Source organism: Humulus lupulus, chromosome 6, assembly GCF_963169125.1.
Source record: "Humulus lupulus chromosome 6, drHumLupu1.1, whole genome shotgun sequence".
Classification (NCBI taxonomy): Eukaryota; Viridiplantae; Streptophyta; class Magnoliopsida; order Rosales; family Cannabaceae; genus Humulus; species Humulus lupulus.
In genome coordinates, this window is record NC_084798.1 from 137,526,601 (window position 1) to 137,532,919 (window position 6,319).

General features: G+C 40.6%; 1 non-coding gene across 1 annotated transcript; it reads right to left on the reverse strand.

Annotated features, from left to right (window-relative positions):
• Window positions 1–975: 975 nt before the first annotated feature.
• Window positions 976–1,082, reverse strand: LOC133787648 (small nucleolar RNA R71). Its single transcript, XR_009872654.1, has one exon. It is a non-coding gene; the product is annotated as a small nucleolar RNA R71 (small nucleolar RNA).
• Between the last annotated feature and the right edge of the window lie 5,237 nt (window positions 1,083–6,319).

Consider the following 6,319-nt stretch of genomic DNA (forward strand, 5'->3'; position numbering starts at 1 on the left):
GTTTTATGAATGTTTAATGAATTCTCGTTAACATGGGCGTTTTGCTTAGATATTGTTGCAACAATTGTGTTAAAGATAAGTCCATTTTACAATCCACATATTTCTTTTAATTTTCTAATTTAGATAAGGTTTAATTTCAATATTTCGATCTCTTTAATATTTTGTTGGGCCTATAAACAACCCATTTGATTATTAATACTTTTAAGTTATTTAGTAATTGTTTTGCTTACTTTTTCTATTTTGCAATCCCTGTGGAGACGATCTACTTGTCACTGCATTACTTGTGTGATTACGTGCACTTGCGTGTTTAAATCGAATTTTAATTTTCACAACAAGTTTTTGGCGCCGTTGCTGGGGATTGGAATTAAAAATTTGTGTAATATCAATTACATGCAATTTAATTTTTTTTTCTTTGTTGTTCTAACCTTGTTTGCTTGCTCTTGTGTTTTCTTAGGTGATCTATTGTATGAACAAGCTCCTATTGACCCTAAAATTGAATGAACGGTTAGAAGAAGACTAGGGGAACAAAGGGCTCAAAATCACCTTAATATGGCTGAAGAGGTTGAAGGAATTGATATCACTAATGCGAATTCTATGGCTGATGATAGAGAGAGCGATAAGGGAGTATGCTGCCCCCATGTTCAATGAGCTCAATCTGGGTATTGTTGGGCCTGAAATTCATGCACCACAATTCGTGTTAAAGCCCGTGATGTTCCAAATGTTGCAAACAGTGGGTCAATTTACTGGGCTGCCTACTGAGGATCCTCATCTTCATCTTCGTTCATTTTTGGAGGTGAGCGAACCTTCAAGCTACAAGGAGTGAGTGACTAGGCCCTAAGGTTGAAATTGTTCCCTTTCTCTTTAAATGATCGAGCTAGAGCTTGACTCTACACCTTTCCTCCCGACTCGGTGACTACATGGAATGGGTTGGCTTAAAAATTCTTCATGAAGTACTTTCCTCCAACCAAAAATGCAAAGTTTTGCAATGAAATCATGTCTTTTTAGCAGCTGAAAGATGAATCATTTTGTGAAGCTTGGGAAAGATTTAAAGAGTTATTGAGGAAGTGCCCACACCATGGGATTCCACATTGTATACAAATGGAAACATTCTATAATGGGCTAAATTCTTCCACTCGCATGGTGTTGGATGCTTCAGCTAATGAGGCTATTCTCTCTAAGGCCTACAATGAAGCCTATGAGATTTTGGAGAGGATAGCTAGCAAAAAATACCAATGGTCCAATGCTAGAGCCTCAACAAGTCGAAAAGTGGCTGGTGTACTTAAAGTGGATGCATTGACAGCTTTGACCGCTTAAGTTTCATCAACGACTAACATTCTCAAGATGATTGCCAACTATATCAGAAAATATGGACTCCCGCAGATGACACTAGTCCGACCCACTCAAGACCAACGGGCGAACTTGTCTAGAGGCGCTTTCAGCGCCTGGTCGAGGTACCATATTGAGGCAGGGGCTACCCTGCCTCTTCATCCTTTTTCCAAGGGGTGGCCAACTACTTCGGGGTCGCCCCTTTCCAAATAACTCCCAATGGATAGAGAATGCTTGCAGCACTCTATATCCTTTGTAGACACAAAAAATGTCCTGTGCCATCACCACATGAGCTTAATTATCTGTTCGATCTCAAGTCTTACCCCAACCAAGAAAGCACGGGGTTTTTTCACTTTTGTCATCAGGAAACAGGGTGCATTTTCTTGTCCGACACCACTCATATATTGAACGTGGGAAAGTACTATCAGGAGTATTTCCTTACGACTGACATGGTCGCGAACAACTAGGCCTTCATTCAAGGAGGTAACGTCTTTGTACCACGGGTCGTTAATCATTATTTAATTTTTTCTCTACACTTTCTTATATTTTTAGTGCCTTTCAGGCCCATGGTTGTGACTCGATCCCACAACAGACATGGAGTTAAGATCAGCCCTCTTGGCTAGTATGTCTGACGTGGAGAAAAGCGTCAAGCATCTGGTAAGAGGCTAACCTTAGGCTGGTCGGCCTTTTGGCCACTCATCAGTGCTACTGGCGGAGAGGTTCCCGAGTAGCACCCAGATGTGGAACAACCCCCTCCGAGGAGGGCCACTGAAGTAACAATCAGGGAACCTTCCAACACTTAGCATGTTGCTGCTCCCCCCCCCCCCAAACGGAAAAATAAAAAAGAAGGCCACTGAACCCCCCGCTCCCATCAACGAATCTTTAGATGAGAACGGTACTGATCTTTCGCTCTTAGATAGTTTGCCAATTCCCTGTCACTTATTTGATGGGGACGACAACTTTAAGTATACTCCAATCTTAAGTTCAGATTTCTTCTAGGCAGTAAGTAGTTCAGTAAGTAATGTAGCGACCACTAGTTGTAGTGCATGTATTTTATTTATAATCTCTTTACTTTCATTTTTAGCTCCATCTATGTATCTTGTCTCAATGTTTGTATTGTTTCTTTTTGTGCAGATATGTCATCTGAAGACGTGTTCGAGCATTACAAGGCTGGCTCTGCATCTTCAGGCAAGAAGAAAGATAGGAAGAGGACTCAGGGGGAGAGCAGTAAAACTGTCTCAAAGAAGGCTGGAACTGAGGACCCTCCGGCCACCGTCCCTTCGAAGGAGAACACGCCACCTCCATCTCCACTCGAGCAGTCGGGCTCATCTCCTCCGGTCGACCAGCATTCCACTCCTCCAACACCCGTCGACCAGCACCCTACTCCTCAAGCCCCTACCAGCCAAACAAAGTGCACGCAGCCCGAAGGCTCCCTGACCAGCATCATGGTCAGCTCAACCAGGAATAGGATATACAAGCTCTTCAAGCACAAACATAGTCATAAGTTATCAATGAGCTTAGGGTTCTTGGTCACTTGCCATGACCTAGTCTTGTTCGAACATTACTTCTCGCGTACTTATAATAAAAAATGGTAATATAGCAAATACTTGTAATATATACAATAATTGGAAAGAATAGCTGGCTGCGCACAATTCCTTTTATTTATCGTAATAATTGGACAAAAATCATGTTTGTACGAGTGATTAATAATTGTCTTACACTTATAAGCGACCAGTCAATTAACTAACTAGCCCTTGTTCATAAACTTGTAAAAAGTAAAATTTATACAAGCCAATTCTTTAAAAATAATTGTTCATTGATAATATATATTTGCACAGGTGTTCTACATTCAAATAGCGAGGAATGAGATCTCCATTTAAGCGAGAAAATTTATATGTGCATGGTTGAAGGATTTCTTCAATCTGATATGGACCTTCCTAGTTTGATCCGAGCACTCTATCAGCTTGATCGCGAGTGTTGAGAAAAACTCTTCTTAGTACCGAATCCCACACGTTAAACTTTCTTTCACGTACTTTAGAGTTAAAATATCGAGCGACCTTTTGTTGGTAAGCTGCTACTCGAATTTGAGCTTGCTCGCGCCTTTCATTGACTAGGTCCAAAGACTCCATCAGTAATTGATCATTAGTGCTCTAATCGTATGTGAGCCTTCCGTGCGATGGTGGATTTAGCTCAACAGGCAACATGGCCTCATATCCATAGGCGAAAGAAAATGGCATATGGCCTGTTGCTGTCCAGTGGGATGTTCTATACGACTAGAGTACTTCTGGTAATTTTTCTTGTCGTGCCCCTTTTGCTTCTTCGAACCTTTTCTTTAGTGTGTCTTTCAAATTCTTGTTAACAACCTCGACTTGTCCATTTTCTTTTGGATGAGCAACCGATGAAAAACTTTTTATTATTCCATGCCTTTCGCAAAAATCAATGAAAAGATCACTGTCAAATTGTGTGCCATTATCTGAGACAATTTTCCTAGACAACCCATACCGACATTTGATATTTTTGACTACAAAGTTGAATACTTTCTTTGTCGTTATTGTTGCTAGTGGCTCAACTTCGACCCATTTTGTAAAGTAGTCAACAACGACTACTGCATACTTGACATTCCTTTTTCCTGCAGGTAAAGACTCGATCAGATCAATTCCCCATATTGCGAATGGCCATGGGCTTTGCATCTGTCTGAGCTCATTTGGGGCTGTTAGCTGTATCTTGGAGAATCTCTAGCACTTATCACATTTTCTTACGAAATCCATAGAGTCCTCATTCATGGTAGCCCAGAAATATCCTTGCCTTAAGATCTTTTTCGACAAACTCTGCCCTCCAGCATGATCTCCACAGAAGACTTCATGGACCTCTTGCATCAGTTCCTTGGCCTTCTCCTTAGAAACACACCATAAAAATGGCATTGAGTATCCCCTTCTATACAAAATTTCGTCGAACAGAATAAATCGAGTCAATTTTCTTTGAAGCATCCTCACTCTATTTCTTTCTGCTGGTAGCAATCCCTATTCGAGATATTCGATCACTGGCGTCATCCACATGTCTGTAGCCTGCACACTAGTGAGGATTCTTGTATTTGAATGCTCGGTGCCAACAAATGTTCAACTGGTACTATGCTCAAGGCGTCGGCATATTTCACACTTTCTAACTTGGCCAAGGCATCAACATTTGAGTTGTGATCACGAGGCACTTGTTGGAGAGTATACTTTTCAAATTGTGTCAGTAAGTCCTTTGCTTTGTTCAAATAAGCAACCATCTTGAGACCCCTAGCCTAATACTCTCCCGCAATTTGATTAACTACTAGCTGGGAATCACTATATATTTTTAGTGACTTTATACCCATATCTTTAGCTAGTCTTAATCCAATGAGCAGAGCTTCGTACTCGGCTTCATTGTTGGACGCTGTAAAGTTCAATCTAATAGCACAGTGGAACCGATGTCCTTCAGATGTGATTAAAATCAAACCTGCTCCTGCATTATGCTCATTAAAAGAGCCGTCTACGAATAACTTCCAAGAAGGATCTTGATGTTGACTTTCATTTTCTTCAATTGATTCGCTAACTGGGATTCCGGTGAATTCTGCGATGAAATCTGCTAGAGCTTGTCCTTTCACAATTGCTCGTGGAGAATAAGAAATTTCGAACTTCCCTAATTCAACTGCCCATTTTAATAACCGACTAGCGTGTTCTGGTTTTTGCAAGACTTGCCGTAATGGCTGGTCGGTGAGTACCACGATTGGGTGAGCTTGAAAGTAGGGTCGCAGTTTTCTAGAGGCCAGAATCAAGCAATAGGCAAACTTTTCTATTATAGAATACCGTAATTCAGCCCCTACTAGCCGCTTGTTCACATAGTATATTGCTTTCTAAATGTTGTCTTCTTCTCTGACTAGGACAACACTAGCAGCATACTCTGTGATTGCCAAGTAGATGAACAGTGTTTCCTTTTCTACTGGATTGGTGGTTGCGACATGTGGGATTTTAATGCCTGAAAGGCTTGCTCGCACCTTTTTGTCCATTCAAACATCTTGTTACCCCTTGTTTGTTGACTTAGATATGAATCTACTCAAGGTGGCAATTCTTCTAGTTAGGCTTTGAACATCTTTAATCTTGGCAGGAGATTGCATCTCAATCAGCGCCTAAATTTTTTCGGAATTGGCTTCAATTCCTCGTGAGTTTACTATTAATCCCAAAAACTTTCCAGATCCAACACCAAAGGAACACTTGAGAGGGTTCAGCTTCATCTGATATTTGTTCAAGATGTTGAAACATTCTCGCAGGTCCTTGATGTGTTATTCAGTCTTTATTGACATAAACAGCATGTCATCGACATATACTTCCATGTTAACGCCGATCAACTCTTTGAATATATGGTTGACCAGTCTCTGGTAAGTCGCACCAGCGTTTTTCAAACTGAAGGGCATTACTTTGTAACAGTAAAGTCTTGTATCTGTTCAAAAGCTAGTGTGATCCTCCTCACACTACTAGAAATATAGGTTTTTACTTCGGTTTTTATAGTGAGCATACAAAAAAAGCGAAGTAAAAACCTTTTCAAACTCTTTTACTTCGCTTTTCAAATTGGCGCTCTGAAAAAAATTACATACTACTTCGCTTTTTTAAAAAAACGAAGTGAAAAATTCATAGTGGAGAGGGTCGTGTTTGTTTGCACAAGCCCTTATATTATGTTTAGAGATAGTAAAAATGCAAAAAACTGGCCAAACCAAACGCGGCCCTTGTGCACTTTTAACTTCGGTTTTTAGGTAAAAACCGAAGTAGAAAGTGCACCTTCCACTTCGGTTTTTACCTAAAAACCGAAGTTAAAAGTGCACAAGGCATATGACTTATGGACCTTTAACTTCGGTTTTTTGGTAAAAACCGAAGTGGAAAGTCCACTTTCTACTTCGGTTTTTACCAAAAACCGAAGATAAAAGTGCTTTATAACCCCTTCCCTAGACCCGAACGGTCATCTTCTCAAACCCTCT